This window comes from Lactuca serriola, chromosome 6 (genome assembly GCF_051521515.1).
Source record: "Lactuca serriola cultivar US96UC23 chromosome 6, Lser_US96UC23_V15, whole genome shotgun sequence".
Lineage (NCBI taxonomy): Eukaryota > Viridiplantae > Streptophyta > Magnoliopsida > Asterales > Asteraceae > Lactuca > Lactuca serriola.
In genome coordinates this window covers 46,576,462-46,600,135 of record NC_136413.1, presented here as the reverse complement: position 1 = coordinate 46,600,135, position 23,674 = coordinate 46,576,462, and the positions used below count along the sequence as shown (strand labels likewise).

The 23,674-nt window shown below is 41.7% G+C and overlaps 1 long non-coding RNA gene across 5 annotated transcripts; it reads left to right on the top strand.

Annotated features, from left to right (window-relative positions):
* Positions 1-15,675: 15,675 nt before the first annotated feature.
* On the top strand, positions 15,676-23,260 carry LOC145058170 (uncharacterized). Of its 5 annotated transcripts, none has more exons than XR_013686257.1 (5): positions 15,676-16,418; positions 16,490-16,679; positions 16,807-17,263; positions 17,591-18,404; positions 23,102-23,260. It is a non-coding gene; the product is annotated as an uncharacterized LOC145058170 (long non-coding RNA). The 5 variants fall into 5 exon arrangements; XR_013686256.1 differs by lacking the exon at positions 23,102-23,260 and having other exon boundaries at positions 15,676-15,957; positions 16,148-16,418; positions 17,591-18,574; XR_013686259.1 differs by lacking the exon at positions 23,102-23,260 and having other exon boundaries at positions 16,807-17,063; positions 17,141-17,263; positions 17,591-18,574.
* The last annotated feature ends 414 nt before the right edge of the window (positions 23,261-23,674 follow it).

Below are 23,674 nucleotides of genomic sequence, written 5' to 3'. Positions count from 1 at the left end.
AGTCATCAAACGAATGGACGCAACATATTTCTGCAACGTTGTAAATCCTCGTCTACCTATAGTATCATGTCTCTATTGAAAAAATTTATACCTAAACATATATTAACTATGGTTTAGAAATATAGTACATTTGTATTAAAATTAAAGAAACATATAGTACATTTGTATTTAAGATTAAAGAAACGACATCGGCTTTCCATTACGTTGGTGATCTGTTAGAACACATTCCTACTCAAACGTAATCTTCTTTTGAAATCTTTCGACCTGTATACACAATTATCCGCAAAGTAATCACGATATAGACGTCTGTGTCCTTCCTCGCGATTCTATTTAACATCGCACGTCTTGTTAGTAGCAAGGTGGATCTGGTTGTAGCATCTCATTAGTGTACTAATGTTACATCATAGTAAAGAATATATTGTCACTGTCATCATCGGACGAGTCGAAAGAATCCATAATTTTTTTGAAGATAATTGAATTTGTAGAGAGAAAGAGAGGAATTGTGTGAAAAAAAATTGTAAATAAATAGTAGATATTTATAGGTAAAAAAAATTGAAACGACCCAAAAATACCACCCAAAAATTTCGATTTTTATTATAACAAAACCCACGAAACTGAGTATCACATAATAAAACCATGTGTTGCGTGTTTCAAAAACCATAATAAAATACTGTGAGAAAAACTGTATCACAACTGTATCCAAACATATCAAGAAAACTGAATCAACTCCCAGGACAAAACTGAAGCTGTGGTGTGTGCGATGCCATCATCCCGAGCTCTTCCCTTTGCTTACGGAAGTACCTGAAACCAAAACTAAAACTGTAAGCACGAAGCTTAGTGAGCTCCCCCAAACTACCACATACTATACAATACATAAAAAGCACATACTGGGCCTTGCCCACTGACTGGGACCCCGTCCCCTGCATCGGACCGAAGTCCAGACTAACTATCTGGGACCCCGTCCCCTGCATCAAACCGAAGTCCGAAAACTGACTGGGACCCTGTTCCCTACATCGGACCGTAGTTCGAAGCTGACTGGGACCCCGTCCCCTACATCGAACCGAAGTCCGAAGCTGACTGGGACCCCGTCCCCTACATCGGACCGAAGTCCGAAGCTGACTAACTGAACACAGCATAGCATAACATATCAACTAGTATAGACACATAAATCCTGTCTGAGCCATAGAGGCGTCAAACATACTAACTACTGCATTGGACCGAAGTCCAGAAACTACGGCTAACTGAACGGGCCGGCATTGTGGCCTTAGACCCGTTCCTACTGGAAGGAAACTCACCTCGTGAACTGGCTGCTGTGTGTATGGCTCTGGAAGCTAACTGTTGCAGCTCCGGTATCTCCCCGGCTACAAGTCCATAAACACACTCAATCAGATACTAATCACTGCATTGGGTAAAATGACTCTTTTACCCCCTGGTCAAAGTCAACTCTCCCGGTCAAAGTCAACCTACAATTGACCTGACTCGCCGAGTTGGGCCGCCAACTCGCCGAGTCCCTAGTCTCACTTCTCAACCCTGTTCGTGGCTACTCATCGAGTATGGCATCGACTCGACGAGTACCCTCTCGATTCAAGAACTCAGGCAATCTGCATCCGACTCGCCGAGTCATATGAACAACTCGACGAGTTGTTCTTGAGCTAAGAAGATTGCCTTGGACTCGTCGAGTTGTATGAACAACTCGTCGAGTCCCTCCATCACTGAGTCCGCCCTCCAACTCACTGAGTCCACTCTACTACTCACAGGTTCCCACTCGACGTCACTCAAAAGGGGGAAAAATCGGGACTCGCGACTTGACTCGCCGAGTCGTTCCTCCGACTCGCCGAGTCACATCCATGCAGCTACTCTAAACTCGATTCTGCTTGAATCCAGCGTCTAAAACTTATAGATCTGGGCTTCCTTAGTTCGATTAACACGTAAAGATTCTATCTTTACGTGTCCATAAGCATCCAAGAAGGTTATAAAGCTCAAAAAGCATGATAAAGGCTAGATCTAGGGTTCTCATGCAAAGCAACTTCAAAAAGGCAATAGTTCCGGGCTCTACAACTCCTAAATGAACAGATCTAGGGATATCTCAACCTATTAAGGCATCCATACAACTATAAGGTTGGAAAATACATCAAACTAGCCCTAGAAATGATCTAATGGAGGTTTTAAGCATAAAACAGGAGGATTCCGAGAAATACCTCAATGAACTCTGATTTTGACCTTGGATCTTTGCTCTACACCTCTTCTCCTTGTTCCTTTCTTCTTCTTTTTCTTCAAGCCTTCAAGAATCCACACAAAACACTTAAATCAATCAAGGAATGGATTAGGGTTTCTCACAGCTCTCTGAGGGTGAAGGAGGCGAGTTTGGGGCACATAACATTGCTTAAATAGTGAGCAACCCGAGGATTTAGGGTTTCTTCCTGGCAGGCAGACTCGCCGAGTCCCGAATATGGACTCGCCGAGTCGCCGACTAACACGTGCTTGAAAACTCGACCCTACTCGACGAGTCAAGCCATAGACTCGCCGAGTCCCTATATAAAACTTCTAAATAAATGCCACGGGAACAACATACCAGAGATGGGGTGTTACAATTCTCCCCCACTTGTCTCAGACTTCGTCCTCGAAGTCTGCTACGGCTGAATCTGCAAATAACTCCGGGTAGTGCTCTCTCATTTCCTCCTCAGCCTCCCACGTCCACTCAGACCCCTTCCGGTGCTGCCACTGAACCTTCACTAATTGAATTGCCTTATTCCTCAAGGTCTTCGTCTTCCGGTCCAGAATCGCGACCGGCCTCTCAATATAATTCAGGCTGCTATCAACCTGAATGTCCTCTAGGGGAACAACTGCTGACTCATCCAACAAACACTTCCTCAACTGAGACACATGGAAAGTGTTGTGGATCTGGCTAAGCTCTACCGGAAGATCCAACCGATAAGCAACCCAACCCACTCGGGCCAAAACCCTGAAAGGACCAATGAACCTGGGGCCCAGCTTGTCCCTCTTCCGAAACCTGATGACACCCTTCCAGGGTGAGACCTTCAGGAGGACCATATCGCCTACCTGGAACTCCAAGTCTGAACGCCTCCTGTCGGCGTAGCTCTTCTGCCGACTCTGCGCAGTCTGCAGTCTACTACGGACCTGCTGAATCAACTCGGTCGTCTTGAGCACCACCTCTGTGCTCCCAACGACTCGCTGACCGACCTCGCCCCAACAAATCGGGGTCCTACACTTCCTCCCATAAAGCATCTCAAAGGGAGGTCGATCAATGCTCGCATGATAACTGTTGTTATACGAAAATTCCGCTAACGGAAGATACGTATCCTAGCTGCCACCGAAGTCTAAAACACATGCCCGGAGCATGTCCTCGAGAGTCTGAATCGTCCTCTCACTCTGCCCGTCCGTCTGAGGGTGGAAAGCGGTGCTGAAATGAAGACGAGTACCCATCTCGTCGTGAAACCGCTTCCAGGATCTGGATGTAAAACGGACATCTCGGTCTGACACCACCGATACCGGCACTCCATGACGTGCCACGATCTCACGCACATAGATATCAGCTAACTTTTCTGCCGATATACTCTCCTGAATCGGGATAAAATGAGCACTCTTCGTCAACCGATCCACTACTACCCATATCGAATCTACTCCTCGTGCGGTCCTGGGAAGCTTGGTGATAAAATCCATGGTGATGTCCTCCCATTTCCACATGGGAATGTCTAACGGCTGCATCTTGCCGTGAGGCCTCTGGTGCTCCGCCTTGACCTTCCTGCAGGTCAGGCATCTCTCAACATACCAAGCGACATCCCGCTTCATGCAGGGCCACCAATAATCAGGTCGAAGATCTCTATACATCTTCGTCGCCCCTGGGTGGATAGAAAATCGAGACTTATGAGCCTCGTCCATCAACACCTTCCGTACTCCACCCCAGTACGGTACCCACACTCTCCCATGAAGCATCAGCAATCCCCGACTGTCATAATCAAACGAAGCTACTCGGCCCACTATCCTATCACATGGCCTCGCTGCATCAACACTGCTCCCATACCTGTGATTGAGGCATCACAGTAGACTACGAAGTCCTCTACTCCCTCTGGCAAGGTAAGGATCGGAGCCTCGCACAATCTCTGTCTGAGGGTCTCGAACGCTGCCTGCTGCTCAGGCCCCCAACGAAATACCACCGACTTCTTGGTCCGTCGGGTGAGCGGCACTGCTATCTTGGAGAAATCCTGAATGAACCTCCGGCAATACCCTGCCAACCCTAGGAAGCTCCGAATCTCGGATGGAGACTTCGGGACCTCCCACTGCATCACGACCTCTATCTTGGCCGGATCCACCAAAATACCCTTCTGGTTGACGAGGTGACCAAGGAACTGCACCTCGCGCAACCAGAACTCGCACTTGGAGAACTTTGCGAAAAGTCTCTCCCTCCTCAGAACTTCCAGCACCTCCCTCAGGTGCTCCTCGTGCTGCTCCTGCGTCTTGGAATACACCAAGATATCATCTATGAATACTATCACTGACCGATCCAGCATCGTCCTGCACACGCGATTCATGAGGTCCATGAACGCGGCTGAAGCATTGGTGAGCCCAAATGGCATCACCACAAACTCATAATGACCATACCTGGTCCTGAAAGCAGTCTTCTGAACATCCTCATCCCTAACCCGCATCTGATGATACCCGGAGCGTAGATCGATCTTGGAGAACCAAGACGCTCCCTGAAGCTGGTCAAACAAATCATCTATCCTCGGAAGTGGGTAACGGTTCTTCACCGTTACCTTATTCAACTCCCGGTAATCTATACACATACGATGCGACCCATCCTTCTTCCTCACAAACAGGATCGGCGCTCCCCAAGGCGAACTGCTCGGCCGAATGAAACCCTTGTCTAGCAGCTCCTGCAGCTGCGTAGACAACTCCTGCATCTCAGGGGGAGCTAGACGATACGGTGCCTTGGCTATCGGAGCCGCACCAGGAATCAGGTTGATCCTAAACTCAACCTGCCTCTCAGGAGGTATTCCCGGTAAATCCTCGGGAAATACATCCGGGAAGTCTCGCACTATCAAAACATCATCAACTGTCATCTTGCCCTTCTCCCGGGCATCCAAGACATAAGCTACGTAACCCGCGCAACCCTGCTGGAAATAACGTCTCGCTCTCGCGGCAGAACAGAAGGTTGGTCCGCGTTGTGGCCTCTCGCCCTGAATAACTAACTCTCCCTCACTGGGAGTGCGAACCCTCATTAGCTGCTGCTCACAATCAATCACTGCCCCATTGGGACTCAGCCAATCCATGCCTACTATAACCTTATTCCCTCGCAGGGGAATAGGAACCAGGTCCACCGAAAACTGCTCGTCGAACAACTGAAGAGAACACCCTCTATGCACTCTGGCGACCCTCACGGTCCTGTCATCTGCTATCTCAACCTCTAGTGGACAATCCAGCTTCCCTGGAGCTCTACTAAATCTCTTGCTAAGCGCAAGCGATACAAATGATCGGGTAGCCCCCGAATCGAATAATACCATAGCAGAAATGTCGTTCACAGAGAACGACCCTATATAAAACATATAATCATAAGCAATAATCAAACAATAATAATACAGAGATGAAGGGAAGATACATACCCGTCACCACATCAGGAGTCGCTCGCGCCTCCTCTGCTGTCATCTGAAACGCCCTACTCTTAGCCACTGGCGCCTCGGCTCGGCCCTGCCGGCCATCTGTAATCCTCAAAGTAGCAGGGGCAGGTGCAGCCACCTTCCCTACTGCGGCTAAACTCGGGCACTGGGACTTTTTATGTCCCCTCTGATTGCACTGAAAGCAAATCAGATCTGATGCTGCAATGGCAGTAGCTGTGACATCCCCAAAATCACGGCCAGAAAAGACCGATTTTGTTTATGCTTTATAAAAATCAGAGTACTTCATTTTATAAAAAGGTTGCGGAATTTGTTCCCAGAAAAACATGGTAAATACGTTATTAAAACATTTTCGAAGAAACGTATTTATTTCATTTTAAAATGTTTGGGATGTCATCGTTAATATCGAAACATAAGCATAAACAGAACTTACAATGATTTACACTAGTGATCTACATCTCTTTTAAATCTCTCAGTGTAATGTCACTTCACTTCGTCACCCGTGATATACATAAACTGAGTGGGTCAGGTTGGGAAACCTGGTGAGTACATAGGGTTTTCAACCCACAATAATATAATTATTATGTTTAATCAAACAATCAACCCAATTACCCATCCCCATTATCTTCTTTACTCTTTAAGGATTTAACCTAAGAGTCATCTATCCTGCATTCGTTTATTCTGAAGTCCCTTACTTCCAGGGTTATAGGACTGGCACTAAATCCATAGCCGCCAATATTCGTTCATAAAGCACTAATTCCATAGCTGCTATAGTCTATTCATCGGGTACTAAATCCATAGCTACCAGTCTTTATCTAATAGGTACTAAGTCCATAGCTACCAATGTTCAACAGGTACTAAGTCCATAGCTACCAATTCCTACAGGTACTAAGTCCTTAGCTACCAGCGTCTAACTAATATGTACTAAGTCCATAGCTACCAATTCCCAACAGGTACTAAATCCATAGCTACCAACGTCTAAAAGGTACTAAGTCCATAGCTACCGGTGTTTGTCCCATAGGCACTAAGTCTATAGCTGCCAATGTATACTCACGTCATCTTCTATCTCTCATCATTCATCTACCCATCTCATACCCAACATTTTTGTATATATAAAATACGTATACAGTTTAAGTCCTTTAAAACATGTATAAAACGTTCAACCAGCATAAACATCAAGTATTCAGATAATATGCACACATAGCACATAGTTTATATAAAATACTTCATATCTATGTGTAAGATGAAAGGGACTATGCACTCACCTGGTAAGGTGGTGACTCGGCACTCGGACAGCTCTTCGTTACTTCTTAAAACAATTTTTCCTTGACCAAAACCTACTATTAATACCACTAGAGTTTAGTTTTAACGTTAATCGCGACTAATTAATAGTCTAGCTATTATTACTATTATATAAGCGTTAAATAACACTCAATACAACTCATAATAATAGCTCAAATAATTATTTTAAGGTCCTAATAATGTTACTATAATTAAATAAAAGCTATATTAAATATAGTATAGGCGTAACTCACTTACAACGGGTTTTTATTAAAAACCGGGCTTCGCTAGAGCAGCGTTTCCGAGCCGAAAGCTTTTCTTCTCGGAGCCGTCGGGCGCTTCGGGCTTTCTTCTCGTGATAGGGAGGTTCCCTAGACTTGGGAGGGTTTTAGGGAGGTTAGAGAGAAGTTAGAGAGAGAAAGAAAGGCTTATGGTGTGAAGAAAATATGAGGAGTTCACCCTTGTATTTATAGGAAGTGTATAGTAAAGTAGTCTCCAAGCTTCGTCCGTAACTTTTGCATACGAGCTCTGTTTTTGTCTGTCTTTTTACTGTTGATTTCCTATTAATGAGATCTTCAACTTTCATTTAGACCTCGTTAGCTAATTCTCATTCTATCTCGGATTTACAAAACTGTATCGAATTCGCCGTGCTCGAAAAGTAGAGACTAAGCTTTGTCCATAACTTTCGCATACGAGTTCTGTTTTTGTCTGTCTTTTTACCGTTGAGTTCCTATTAATGAGATCTTCAACTCTCATTTAGACCTCGTTGGCTAATTCTCATTCTATCTTGGATTTACAAAACTGTATCGAATTCGCCGCGCTCGAAAAGTAGGGACTAAGCTTCGTCCATATCTTTCGCATACGAGCTCTATTATCGACGTTATTTATATCCACGCGTTGGTATTTACAAGTAATACAACTTTCATTTAGATCCCGTCGGCTAAAAATCGACCGATCTAAAATTCAGATTTCGGGCTGTGCACTGCTATGCTAAATCTTAGAAAAATCATAACTTCCTCATACGAAGTCAGATTTGGGCATTCTTTTTATCGATGTTCTTAGTTTAACATATTCTACGACTTTCTTTTAGATCGCTAAGGCTAAATCTCGCTCTATCGTAAATTCATTATTTACCTTCCCGGTATCGTGCCGGTTCCGTCGCGAAACTTCAACGGGTCATAACTTCTTCGTTATAACTCGGATTTCGACGTTCTTTATATGTACGAAAACCTTGTAACATACTCTACAACTTGGTTAAGATTATTTATTCTAAATAATCTTTTGTCGAAAAGTCGTTTTCGACTCCTATTGCCTCTAATTTGACTAGCCCGGATTTGCGGGCGTTACAATTATCTCCCCCTTAGGATGATTGCGTCCCGGAATCATCAACGAAACAGGGTCGTATAATGACTCCATACGTCATCTCTTCATCCTAGGTAATAATTATACTTCTACATTCCTTCAATTCTATCTCTTAAACTCATTGACTGTAAGAGTACTCGATCGTGCACCTGCTCTCTACCTCAGGTTAGACTCCAAATTATGACCTTCAAGTCACAATCTCGATCCTTGCTGGATACGGACTTGAGATAAGTTCTTTTATTACTACTATAGATCGATGTGTCATATTCTAATGACCTATCATCGTATGTTGCAACACTTAGACTTAGGTCTCTTAGAGTTAAATTCTAAAACAAACTATGCCTTCCTTCATGTTCTAATGTGATATAATCACACTTTAACATTAGGCATTTCTAGTCACCAACTTCTTTAACAACGAGTGCGATACTTCTATTGATCGCTTTGATTTCAACCGTTTGGTTTAAGTCGGACGCTACATCAAACTTGGTTCTCTGAACCACACAACATACTCATCGTAGTCGGACTCGATTCGATATGAACACTAGGGTCGGAATATCAACAATCTTCTTAGTCATTACCGAAACGATGGTAACAACACACTTGAATAAAACGAAATCAATTACTAGCTTCTTGGTAACCTTGTGACTTTCCCTGATCCAAGTGTGAGTCCTGTGCTTCCGGTAGTATAGGCCTCTACTACCATTCACACCTACTCATACTCGTCCCAAGTATTGTCTCGCAGTTTCCAAGTCACCATGCAGCAAATCATACAATCATTCAACACATCAGATAACAAAACGAAGGTTTTATATTAATTCTTGAAACGATTACATAGGTGTTCAAGTTCACCCTAGACTATGCCTCTACTAGGCTACATCATACGAAACTATGGCTACTGCATAATCCGATCTTCGGGTAAGAAGTCCTCATTCTTAATTCCTCGCATGGTTCTCTGCTTCGTCAAGGATCATGTGAAATGCCCTTGGCCTTGGTGGCTAATTCTCATTTAGACCTCGTTGGCTAATTCTCATTCTATCTCGGATTTACAAAACTGTATCGAATTCGCCGCGCTCGAAAAGTAGGGACTAAGCTTCGTCCATATCTTTCGCATACGAGCTCTATTATCGATGTTCTTTATATCCACGCATTGGTATTTACGAGTACTACAACTTTCATTTAGATCCTATTGGCTAAAAATCGACCGATCTAAAATTCAGATTTCGGGCTGTACACTGCTATGCTAAATCTTAGAAAAATCATAACTTCCTCATACGAAGTCAGATTTGGGCGTTCTTTTTATCGATGTTCTTAGTTTAACATATTCTACGACTTTCATTTAGATTGCTAAGGCTAAATCTCGCTCTATCGTAAATTCACTATTTACGCTTCCCGGTATCGTGCCGGTTCCGTCGCGAAACTTCAACGGGTCATAACTTCTTCGTTATAACTCCGATTTCGGCGTTCTTTATATGTACGAAAACCTTGTAACATACTCTAAAACTTGGTTAAGATTATTTATTCTAAATAATCTTTTGTCGAAAAGTCGTTTTCGACCCCTATTGCCTCTAATTTGACTAGCCCGGATTTGCGGGCGTTACAGTAGCAGGGGTCGTACAATCCCTGCTCAAATGCCCAGTCCGACCGCACTTGAAGCAGTCGAAACTCCCTGCCTTGCACACCCCATCGTGCATCCTCCCACACCTGCCACATCGACCGTGGCTCGGCTGAATCCTGGATCTGTGATCTGAAACCTTGGGTTTTTTGCCCGAACCTCCTGAACCTGAAACCACCTCCGGTTTCCTCTTCTTCTCCATCTCTAGATCAATCTCCCTCTCTCGAGCCCTAGCAATCATGTCATCTAGCGTTTTACAGCTGGACCGGCTCACGAACTGGCGGATATCGCTCCGCAACATCTCATGATAACGGGCCTTCTTCATTTCCTCATCGGCCGCATACTGAGGAACAAGAAGAGCCCTCTCCCTAAACTTGGCGGTGATCTCCGCCACGGTCTCTGTAGTCTGGGTGAGGTCCTGAAACTCTCTGGCTAACTGCTGCACCTCAATAACCGGTGCAAACTCCGCCCTGAACCTGGTAGAGAAATCAGCCCAGGTCATGGCATCCGACGCTGCATCATCTCCAATGGTATGTCCGACCTCCTCTCACCAATCCCGTGCCCTGTCCTTCAGGAGACAGGACGCCAATCTAACATTGTTCCACATGCCCTGAACTCCCTGAACATAAGTGTGCGCGACCCCATCATGGCCACCACCTCGGCACGGAAGGTGCCCAACCTCTCATCCATCAGCTCTAGGATACCCTCCTTGATCGAACCGAAGATCACAGGAGTCTGCTCTAAAATGATACGAGTAATCTTTGAAGAAAGAAACTCTCTGGTCTGCTCATCCATGCGCTCGTCCCCCGAGCCTGATCCTGATCCCTTCCCGGCACCTCCATTGCCGGCTGTTGGCCTCGAACGTAAAACCACCTTTCTGAAACACATCATAGCAACATCAGAAAACTGAAATATCTCAAGGGATCATTGATACTACGACTAGCTTCCTGGTCTTGTCTCGGCCTTCCTTGATTCGAGTACGGATCCTCTACTTTCAGTAGTACGGGCCCATACTACCTTCCACATCTATCCGTACTTTCCTCAAGAACTGCCTTGACTCCACCAAGTCACTTCTACTACTACTGATCTCTGCTACTCTCATCCTAGGCTTGCCCTAGGGAAATCTCTGACTCCACTCAAACTAGTCCTCAGCTGCTAAAGGCCTCCTTGTAATGCTAATTAGTCATCATCTGAATACCATCACATGTGATGAGGCTCGGATAATCCTTTGAGTAAAAGGCTCGTCCCTACAACGGTTAGAATCAAACAAGAGTTGCTCAATAGGGCCAAATCCAATACTCTGAGATTATTCAACCCTGATCACATGTGATGTGGCGTATTCATCTAACGGCTAACTCTCATCACCAAGAGTTCTACAAAGCACGAAGCAAGCAGCATTCGGACACCGGAAACTACTCAAGCAAATCTACTCTCATAACGAGAAACTGAACTAGCATACAATGCTAAGCTCGCGCTACCAGGCATAACCTAAACAGGCTATCCTACTGCTGTCTACTCAATACTAGCATGCAATTCTCATAAAGCTGAAACACATATAGCAGGCACATAAGGCATCTTCCTAGATCCTTAGTCCTATACTAGCATGCTGTTCTACTGAAACTGGAACAATTAATCATAATAATAAAGCTTGTCTGGGTAATTTGGGAGTACTTACTTGAGCTCGGCTGATCGCATGCACCACACCCTTATCTTGTTTAAAAATTCTTTTCTTTCCAAGTGCTTTTCCAAATTCCATTTGAAAACATTTTTCCTTTTTGAAAATTTTTTTATCTTTCCCTTAGTTTGAGTTCAGATACACCCGGAGGTGTATCCGAATCCCTCAAACCAAGGCTCTGATACCAACTTGAAACGACCCAAAAATACCACCCAAAAATTTCGATTTTTATTATAACAAAACCCACGAAACTGAGTATCACATAATAAAACCATATGTTGCGTGTTTCAAAAACCATAATAAAATACTGTGAGAAAAACTGTATCACAACTGTATCCAAACATATCAAGAAAACTGAATCAACTCCCAGGACAAAACTGAAGCTGTGGTGTGTGCGATGCCATCATCCCAAGCTCTTCCCTTTGCTTGCAGAAGTACCTGAAACCAAAACTGAAACTGTAAGCACGAAGCTTAGTGAGCTCCCCCAAACTACCACATACTATACAATACATAAAAAGCACATACTGGGCCTTGCCCAGTGACTGGGACCCCGTCCCCTGCATCGGACCGAAGTCCGGACTAACTATCTAGGACCCCGTCCCCTGCATCAGACCGAAGTCCGAAAACTGACTGGGACCCCGTTCCCTACATCGGACCGTAGTCCGAAGCTGACTGGGACCCCGTCCCCTACATCGGACCGAAGTCTGAAGCTGACTGGGACCCCGTCCCCTACATCGGACCGAAGTCCGAAGCTGACTAACTGAACACAACATAGCATAACATATCAACTAGTATAGACACATAAATCATGTCTGAGCCACGGAGGCGTCAAACATACTAACTACTGCATTGGACCGAAGTCCAGAAACTACGGCTAACTGAACGGGCCGACATTGTGGCCTTAGACCCGTTCCTACTGGAAGGAAACTCACCTCGTGAATTGGATGCTGTATGTATGGCTTTGGAAGCTAACTGCTGCAGCTCCAGTATCTCCCCGGCTACAAGTCCATAAACACACTCAATCAGATGCTAATCACTGCATTGGGTAAATGACTCTTTTACCCCTGGTCAAAGTCAACTCTCCCGGTCAAAGTCAACCTACAGTTGACCTGACTCGCCGAGTTGGGCCGCCAACTCGCCGAGTCCCTAGTCTCACTTCTCAACCCTGTTCGTGGCTACTCGTCGAGTATGGCATCGACTCGACGAGTACCCTCTCGATTCAAGAACTCAGGCAATCTGCATCCGACTCGCCGAGTCATATGAACAACTCGACGAGTTGTTCTTGAGCTAAGAAGATTGCCTTGGACTCGCCGAGTTGTATGAACAACTCGTCGAGTCCCTCCATCACTGAGTCTTCCCTCCAACTCACTGAGTCCACTCTACTACTCACAGGTTCCCACTCGACATCACTCAAATGGGGGAAAAATCGGGACTCGCGACTTGACTCGCCGAGTCGTTCCTCCGACTCGCCGAGTGACATCCATGCAGCTACTCTAAACTCGATAATGCTTGAATCCAGCGTCTAAAACTTATAGATCTGGGCTTCCTTAGTTCGATTAACACGTAAAGATTCTATCTTTACGTGTCCATATGCATCCAAGAAGGTTATAAGGCTCAAAAAGCATGATAAAGGCTAGATCTAGGGTTCTCATGCAAAGCAACTTCAAAAAGGCAATAGATCCGAGCTCTACAACTCTTAAATGAACAGATCTAGGGATATCTCAACCTATTAAGGCATCCATACAACTATAAGGTTGGAAAATACATCAAACTAGCCCTAGAAATGATCTAATGGAGGTTTTAAGCATAAAACAGGAGGATTCCGAGAAATACCTCAATGAACTCTGATTTTGACCTTGGATCTTTGCTCTACACCTCTTCTCCTTGTTCCTTTCTTCTTCTTCTTCTTCAAGCCTTCAAGAATCCACACAAAACACTTAAATCAATCAAGGAATGGATTAGGGTTTCTCACAGCTCTTTGAGGGTGAAGGAGGCGAGTTTGGGGCACATAACATTGCTTAAATAGTGAGCAACCCGGGGATTTAGGGTTTCTTCCTGGCAGGCAGACTCGCCGAGTCCCGAATATGGACTCGCCGAGTCGCCGACTAACACGTGCTCGAAAACTCGACCCTACTCGACGAGTCAAGCCATAGACTCGCCGAGTCCCTCTATAAAACTTCTAAATAAATGCCACGGGAACAACATACCAGAGATGGGGCGTTACAAAAATAATTAATTTTCTTTAAAATTAATTTTTTTTATTAAATTTACCATTCTCAAAGGGTGTTCGTTTGGATGGATCGGTTTGATCCGATCAAATCAAGTGAATCTAAATTGATTTCGGTTTTCAAAACATGGTTCCGAATAGTCCAAACTAAATTTAAATCCAATCTGATCCGATCCAATTACAATTCGGTTGATCGATTTTTATAATTCGGTTTTCAAAAACCAAAACATTTTAACACGACAAATAATTATAATATTACTAAACTTTACATAAGAAGCAAAAACAAATTGCTTAATTATGATTTGAAATTAATAAACAACTAATAAGAAGATATATTATAGTTAAATATTTTATAGATAGAAAACTTTTGAGTGAAAATGCATATTAATGTTTTTTTATCGGGTAAAATGCTCCTATTTGAAAAAATAAATTACAAAATTAATAAAAAAAAACTATAGATATATATTATAAATAGATCAATAATAAATGTTTATTCGGTTTTTTGGACTATTCGGTTCTTATTTTATAAACCAAAACCAATCCGAAATCCAAAATAATAATTCGGTTTTTTTGAAAACCAATCCAAAAATCCAAATATCCGAACCAGATTGTCCAATCCAAATTGTCCAATTGGATAATTCGGTTTTATCCGAATAGTGAACAGTCCTACCATTGTCAAACAATCTAAATGTTCAAACGGTCGAAATTTGCTTGTTTCATTCAGTTAAGACGGCAACGAGATGCACCGCGACAAGATACAACGAGAAAGGGGGGGGGGGGGGGAGGGTGTTCATATCATTATGACGCCGTTGAGGCCCCTCCACGTCGGCCATAACGTCGTTTTGGTGCCCATACCGCATCATCTGCACACCCCAATCCCCGTATGCAGAATTATCTTTTACTATTGGACCACTCAGGTGGCTAATGATTTTTGTTAGTAGTCTTTTTTTTTTTTTTTTTTTTTTTTTTTTTTTTTTACATATTTTACCAAAAAACTTGTTCAATGTATACGACGGCAACAACGAACTTTTTTCAATATAAAAATAATTTTATAGTTTGCTAATTTGAATTTGAAAGCATTAATTTGTTAACTCTAACAAGTGTTGCTTTTTAATTTTTATCCATAGTTTTTAGAGCTTTCTAGTATTTAAAATCCTAGACAAAACATAAAATATAAACACAAGCATACATGCAAAATAACGGTAACAATTGATGTGTCTGGTCCACTAAAAAGTCATCTCTTAGTGATCCTCGAATGGATGCCGCATCAAGACTTCATCCGCCTAGATCATCGTTGGTTGTCTGCGGTCTTGATAATTACAAAATTTTGCTAATACATTTTCTACTAATTTCTATACTACAAGATATAAAATTATAATTGCAAGAAATTTTTTAAAAATACGTAGGTAACGTAAAATTAATAACCATTACATCCAAAACAACTAATCATCATAAATATGCATCTAATAAAGACACCGTATTACCAGATCTATACAAAAGAAAAGCCACAATACTTTCGAAATTTATGTTTAATCAAATTATACGATAGTTATTTAAAAATGTGACAACAACATCAATTCAACACAAAATTGAAAGTGTAGCAACAACGGTTTTGTATTTATAGCAACATACTTGTCACAGTAGTAATATATATTTTACAACAAAAACATATATATATATATATATATATATATATATATATATATATATATATATATATATATATATATATATATATATATAGTAGCACGTTTGGAGCTATGGCTTGAGTGGTTTGTTTATGCTTCAATGATATATATATATATATATATATATATATATATATATATATATATATATATATATATATATATATATATATATATATATATAGTAGCACGTTTGGAGCTATGGCTTGAGTGGTTTGTTTATGCTTCAATACCATCTTTGTTTCTAGCCGCTTTGGAATTGGAGCACCGTCTCTTCTTCTCACATCTACTTTCCACCGCTTTGTTAAATGTTGTTATCTTACTTCCTTCAATAATTTTATTCCTTTGTCGATCCCTTTTCTTTTTATCATCGTTGTAGAAGAACACCACAACCATATTACATCATCAGAATGAAGTCCTTCACCCTCTGCTCTACCATCGTTTCCACCGCCACCGTTGGCCAATCATGTCTTCATCTGGTATGCTTCCACCTCCTTCTTTTTTCTTTTATCTCAAAGAGAAGGCATCATTTACTCGATTCTCCACCACATCACTGATTATCACTCATGCCTCCGTCGATTAATAAATTGTATCGGTTGTTATTATCTTACTTCCTTCAACGATTTCATGCCCTAAACTGACTGTTGCTTTTGCTATTTCACATACAAGAATTGTGTGATTTGTAGCCCTAATTTGTAAAGCTGATTACCTCCATACATGAAGCATCTACCTGTTACTGTAGATGTCGGTTGTTCTATGTGGGTTTCCAACATCGAGCACTGCTTCTTACAAACAAACTTCAGACTCCACGAACTCTAATTGGTATCTTAATCATTGTTGTCGATCAAATGAGGGATAGTTTGTTTCTCACAAAAAAACTTGATGACGCTTGTAACTTGCTCCTTTTTCGTTCTCTTTTGCTCATCCGTTTGATTTCCAGGTATTTACTACACTTCATTTTGGTTTTTTTGCCCTATAGTGTTATATGCTTATGTGTTTTCTGCGATTTAGGATTTAAGCCGATGTCGATTTAGGGGTTATAGTATCTTCTTCAAATCCACTTTATGAACAAATCATTCCACCGGGCATCAAAACCCTAACCCTTATCATTCAACCGACCCCGGTTTCATCCACCAACATCATCAAAGCCTACAAAGGATGCTTGCAAAGAGTGTTGATTGAAATTATGGAATCGGTTCAGGTAAAGGGATTCAATGCCATTTCTGTTTCTTCCTATCATGACCTCTATTTTTGAAATTTCTATTCTGCTCTTCCCTTAACGATTTTCCTAAATTATTTTGAATTTGGTTTTGTTTGTGTTTTCCAAGTTAACGGGCTAATGGCGGCCTTTCTTCCAATCTCGATTTGGGTTTGTCGATCAAAGAAAAAAAGGCGAATTATATCCACATCAAGCAAACCCCTCTGTCAGTCAAAATTAAACCAACTGACTGCCTTTTGATTTAATTGTAGGTTTCATCCAAGTGTTGCCACTGTTAGCTCATCTTTTCTATTAGGAATTTAAAGCCTCCACTATATAACTCTTAAAGAAAGAACATGTATATGTTACCTGGTTTGCTATATACAGGTGTCTGTTTGTCTATCAGTAGGAAGGATTATTTTATAAGAATGATACTTGACACAGTCACTAAATTTGAATTACAGGAGAGGTGTATGTATATAAGATTTGGTTCTTAATGAAGAAAACTGGATTATGATTTGAATTGATGCAATTCTTTCATGTTGATGGCACTGGTGGTTACTAGATTGGTCACCTTTACAAACCTTGTAATAAATCCTTACTTCACTTTCTCTTTCTCTTCATAATTTAGTATTTCTTAAATTCTTTTTAATATATCGTTTATTTTGATGAATCTATGGTAGCTTTGAAATCACAAATGAGAATGCATTCGTTGATATTGAAGGACATTTTTTCTTTGATTTTAATCTTTTTACATCTATATCGATTGTTCATACATACACATCATAGGTTGTGGGATTCAAATTTTGAAATCTTAATTCCTTATCTCTGTTTTCCTTTAAAACAATTTTACTGACATTGTCGTTGATATTGCTGATTGATTCACTTAAATTTTGTGAATGGTGTTGTTGCAGCTTCTAATAAGGATGATTGGAGTGACAGTTTCAATCAGAAAGGATGTTATTTCAAGGCGTCATTCAATTTGAAAAACTTTATACATGAACTCCTTATATGTGTAACACCCTATTCCGAATCATTTCCTATGTGGGGGTGGTGACTCGAAGACCGAGTATCATCAGGCTTAGGGGATTTAAGGAAAAGAGATCTAGACCTATTTAGGTGTGGGTAATGTAATTTGGATGATCCGGGAGTCCGGTCTATGTTTTGGCGCCAAGAAGAATTTCGGTAAAGTGTCAGTTCGGGCTTTTATGAATTTTGGATTTTTGTTCGGAAAGTTTTAAGGCAAGGATGAGTTGATAGAAGTGTAGAGCTTCTTGTTGACTTTCATTGGATATCAAGAACATCAAATTTGAAGTTAGAACGAAGAAGTTATGCTTGTTTGAAGTTTAGTCGGTTTTGGGTTATGCTGAGTACGATGGGCGTACAGAGGAGAGTAGGTTGGGCGTACTGAGACACCCTAATTACGCTGGGCATACCATAAGTACGCTGGGCGTATGAAATCATGGCCTAAGCCCTATATTTGTGGTTTGATCCCTATTTAAGCACCTTAACTCCCCAAAACCCACTCCATTCTCAGCCTCCACCCCTCTAACACCCCTTCCATGAAACCATAACCCTAGTTGACCCCTTTGTGATAAAAGAAGGTGTTTTTGAGTGCTTTGGAGTATGCATGGTGTACCTCGGAGAAGAAGGAACTTCTTAGAGAAGTGTTGGTTGCATTGGAGCTTGTAGATCTAGACTTTGTTCACCTTGATCTATCTTCTAGAGGTATAAAGTTTGAATTTTGATGATACATTTGTTAGATCTAACTAGTTTTGGATGTCACGAGCTTTTGGTCATTTTAGTGCATAAAGTTTAGATCTTGAAATTTTGTGACCTTGTTATGGATAACGTTGGAAACTTTATTATCTAAACATCATTTTGATTCAGATATGAAAGTTGGCGACTTATACTTAATGGATTAAGTTGAAAAAGATAAACTTTTGGGTCCCTTTGAGACTTAAAGACTAGATCTTGTTTGTTGGGACCATTATAATGGATAAAGTTGGAAACTTTATCCATTATAAAGCTATTATGAACTATAAAAATGTGATATTGACCCTTCTATCCCTTCCATGCAAGAGTTGTGATATTTTCTTGCGTTAAGAACTTAGGGTTTTGGACATTAAGCACTTTATAACCATACAAAGTCATAAAGTTGGAAACTTTATGACTTAGTACATCATTTTGGGTTTGGATCTGAGTTTTGGATGTAAGAACTTAATGGAGTTTTGGGATTGGGCTTAGTACGCTGGGCATATGCAGTCAGCGCCCAGAGTAAGATGGGCGTACTCTCTTGGTACGCAGGGTGTACTCCGCTTGGAAGAAATATTGACTTTTGGACCTTAACCATTGACTTTGACTTTGACCATGGTTGACCAAGTTTGACCTAAGGGTATTTTGGGTTATAGGGTTAATTATTGATTAAGATTGTATTTATTGTTAGTTGGTGCGAGATTATCTGATTCGGCGGTCTAAGAAGTTATTTGATTATTAGCGGATTGAGGTAAGTCTTTCTTATTGTACTTACGGGTCGAAGACACTAAGGCCAACCCATTGGATTAGATATCCTGATATGTGATAGTATGATGATATGCTTAGTGATCTGAAGATTTACCTAATTGTCTGCTGACTGATTATATGCTTATGTATATATGTGCACATATTTGGTTGGTGGTTGATGCTTTACTTCTTTGTACGTGAGCCAACAAACCAAGGGTATTCCAACCTGATGGTTGATTGCACCCAAGTTATGTATATATTCGCATTCCAATCCAGGTTATTCCATCCCGAGGATGACTGGACCCTATGATTGACTGGGCATGGGGTATTCCAACACGATGGTTGATTGTACCCAACATGATTATTATGGTATATGGTGAGATTGGACTGCTCTGTGCATCAGTCAATAGGTTGGGGGTATACCAACCCGATGGTTGATTGGACCCGACATGTATGGTATTCCAACCGGATCAGGGTTTGGAAACCCTAATTAGGGTTTGGAAAACCCTAATGTCATGAAACCCTAATTTCGGGACTGATTGGGGCCCGAATCGGGATTATTTATTAAACTTAAATTATTAATTAATAATTGTTGGCAAATTAATCTAAAGCAATATTTGACTTAAGGGAATAAGTCTTTAATAGGTTAAGTAGGAACACTTAACCCTAATCATTATTTTATGTGAAACCCTAATTTCTCTTGGGCCTTGAGTTGAGCCTTTCCATTGGGCTTTGGTAATTGGATCATTAATGGGCAATCCAAGAATGATCGTATGGACTAGACTGTGTTGTTGGGCTTTATGGTAAGACCCATGTGAAGGCCTGGGCCCAATTTGGAAAATTGGGCCATAGATGGGTCATAGTTTGGGCCTTAAGGATTATATGATATTGGGCCATTAGAGTGTCAAATGTTGGACCGGAATAAATGGTTGGGCCTTTGAATAAGACCATGTAAAGGCTTGGGCCCAATTTGGAAAATTGGGCCATATGTTGGGCTTTGATTCCTAGTTTGACTTTTGGGCCTATGGATTGGATCTTGGGTTGGTATAAAGTTAGCTTGGGGTAATGTAGTAATTATCCAAAGTATGTATTTATGGTTATGTAGTGGAACCCAATTATTAATTGGGTGATGTTCTGATGTTGACAGTTCGGGAACTTGTCAACCAGCACTGGAGTTTTATCTGCGGGACTTCAGTAGTGCCAGGTGAGTCTCCTCACCATACCAATGGGTCTAAGGCACCAAGGCCGGCCCATTTTATGATATGGGGTACACTAGCTGAAGTTGTATTATGTGGCATATTAGTTGGTTATTTTCTAGGAAGTATGTTGGTGGTATATGTGTTGTGCTTGTATGGAAGACCATGGGAGAGCCCATGGCACCTGGATGTAAGACCATGAATTTCCTATTATGTTGTAGTGTTTATTGTAGATTCACTACTGATATGCATGCATATATATATATATATATATATATATATATATATATATATATATATATATATATATATATATATATATGGTATGCTAGTGATTACGTGGTATGTTAGTCGTCTTTGTGATATTTGCATGGAAGACCATGGGATAGCCCATGGCACTTAGATGTAAGACCATGTGGAGAACCCATGGCTTTCCTATCAAATACCATGGGAGAGCCCATGTCACTTAGGTGTAAGACCATGAGGGGGATCCATGGCATCCTGGAGTAAGACCTTGGGGACGATCCCACGGCATCCGTATATGTTGATATGTAAGGCTATGTGATTGATATGGATATGTGATTGATATGGATACATGATTGATATGGTTTCTGTAGCTTTTATAGCTAATATGGATTATGTGATTATGTGGACCGTGTGGGGTATGCTCTGGGAAACTCACTAAGATTCATGCTTACAGATTGATCGCAGTGAACACACTCATGTTTTCCGCATTGAATGATTTTGGGATGGACTCTGATAAATGTTTTAGTTAATAATGTTTTGCATGTTTGGAATAAATGATATCTATGTTTTCATTATATTAAAAATGAAATTTTTACCCTTGAATTTTTGGTCGTTACAGTTTAAGTGACCTACTCGCCGAATCCAAGTATGGACTCAACAAGTAGGAGCTGGAGGATGAAACCCTAAATTCTGGGGTTTTGCACCATATTTAAAGGATCATTGGCCTCCTCAACCTCCTCTTACATCCTCTTGATACTTCATCAACCCTAATTCGTGTGAGTGTGCTCCATTGGTGTGTTTTAAGCTTTGGAAGAGGATTTTTTTGGTGAGAAAAACTTGGAGATCAAGTGACTAGGAGCCAGGAACGTGTGGGAATAAGAGATCTACCTCATTTGGCATCCTTTGGAAGGTATTAAGCTGATATATTGACCTCATTTCATTCTAGACCTCTTTTGGGTGGATTTTAGGGCTTTTCTAGCATATTAGGAAGCCTTTCTTGTGGTTGAGCTAAGATCTGAAGTTGCAACTTCAGATCTGAACTCCCTTGGGTCTCCAAGTCCATAAAGCCTCCAACTTTTGCATGAATGAGACTCTCATAAGGTGTAAAACTCCATTGCAAGCTTGAATGTGTCATTTAGAGTCTCCATAGCCTTGCATGCACGTAAAGTTTGCAACTTTACGTGATAAACATGCCTTGGGAAGCTGGATCTTCAATATGGAGCCTTAGCATGGCTTAAAAAGCATCTGTATGGATGAAGGACTGAAGGGACTCAGCGAGTCGTATGGACGACTCGGCGAGTCTGATGAAGATTGTCGTGGATTCAGCGAGTCAGATGAGTGACTCGGCGAATCAGCTAGGGTTTTCGCAACCTTTGGACACATATGAACTTGCGAGTTGCAAGGGAAACTCGATGAGTCGGCCAAGGAGTTTATAGTCGCAAACCTCAGGAACTCGACGAGTCACTCTAGTGACTCGGCGAGTTGGCGAGTTATGCATGAAACTCTATGAGTAGCTGAGGTTACTCGACGAGTTAAGGTCAACATGGACTATTGACCTTGGCAGTTGACTTTGACCTTGACCAAGGGTTGACTATTCGACTTCTGGGGCATTTTGGGAATTTATGAGCATGGTTGTGTGGCAAATATAGGTGGTGGAGTTTAAGGCGGTAATCAGAGAGTCGAGTTTTCTTCCGATTCAACAGTTGCGAGGTGAGTTATCCTCACTATACTAAGGGGTCTAAGGCACCAAGGCCGACCCATTGGATATGGTATCCTAGCAGTGGTAGTATGTTGAGTATGAGTAGTGTTGCATGCTAGTTGTTATGTCAGTTAGGTAGGTCTGTAGGACTACCTGTGTTGTTATGTGGTCATTTATATGCACATTAGTTATGATGTATGTTGACATATTATGTGGGATGGGTTGAGGTGATACCAAGATTGTAAAAAACGCTTGACGTTAGCTAGTCGGTGGACTGAGGTTAAGGGATTAATCAGCTAGGCGGATATAATTAATACAACACTAATCATGCCTCAAATAGTTTCCATTGAGATAAAACTTCTTCAAAATGTTAAAATTTCATAGTTTATATTGTTTCACTCATTATGTATGGAGGGATTAATCGCTAGGCGCCCTCTAATCGGTCAGGTAGCGCCTAGGGATTAATCGGAGATTAATTGGGACCTAGTCGGGATTTTTACAATAGTGGGTGATACTGCTCCGTGCAGTGATCCAACAAACCCTGCAGCATTCTAGTTACGGGCCAAGGGAGACTCGTATTGTGGGCTCGATGGCAATCTAGATGTGAGTTGTGGGCCTGTAAGGTAATCCAGACTCACATTGTGGGCCCAGAGGGTAATCCAGTTTGTAAGGCTGTGGACTCAGTATATGTTGTTATTTGTATATGTATTATGTGCAATGTATCGGTATTTTGGGGGAACTCACTAAGCTATCAGGCTTACGCTTTCAGTTTATTGTTTCAGGTACATCAGGGGATCGTGGCAAGGTGAAGGCATGATTGTACAACTCCTCATGTTTTGTTTATGTTTCTGGGAAAAACTCTGATATAGACTATTTTGAAAAACAAATATGTAATAACTGTTGGATTTAAATGTTTTGAAAAGTTTTAAATTGGCTTGAAATTTTTGGGTGTTACAAGTACAATCCGTGCCAAAGTGCCCAGTCTTGTCGCACTTGTAGCAGCATGATCATGTCCCAGTGCAGCAAACTCCCTCATGTGACCTGACACATTTCCCACAGCAGCTTTTGCCCTGATGGCCCTTCGACCTAGATTCGAATCCCTTGGGTTTCTTCCCTGAAACCCCTGTCTCCTATCCCTCTTCCGCCTTCCTCTTCCTGATGTGCTCCAAGTCAATCTCTCTCTCCCTCGCCCTGGCAATCATAGAATCCAGGGTCGGGCATGCCGAGTAGCTTACATACTCCCGAATATCAACTCTCAACATGTCATGATAGCGGGTCTTCAGCATCTCCTCATCTCCTGTATACTGAGGCACCAACAAGGCCCTCTCCTGGAACTTGGCGGTAATCTCTGCCAC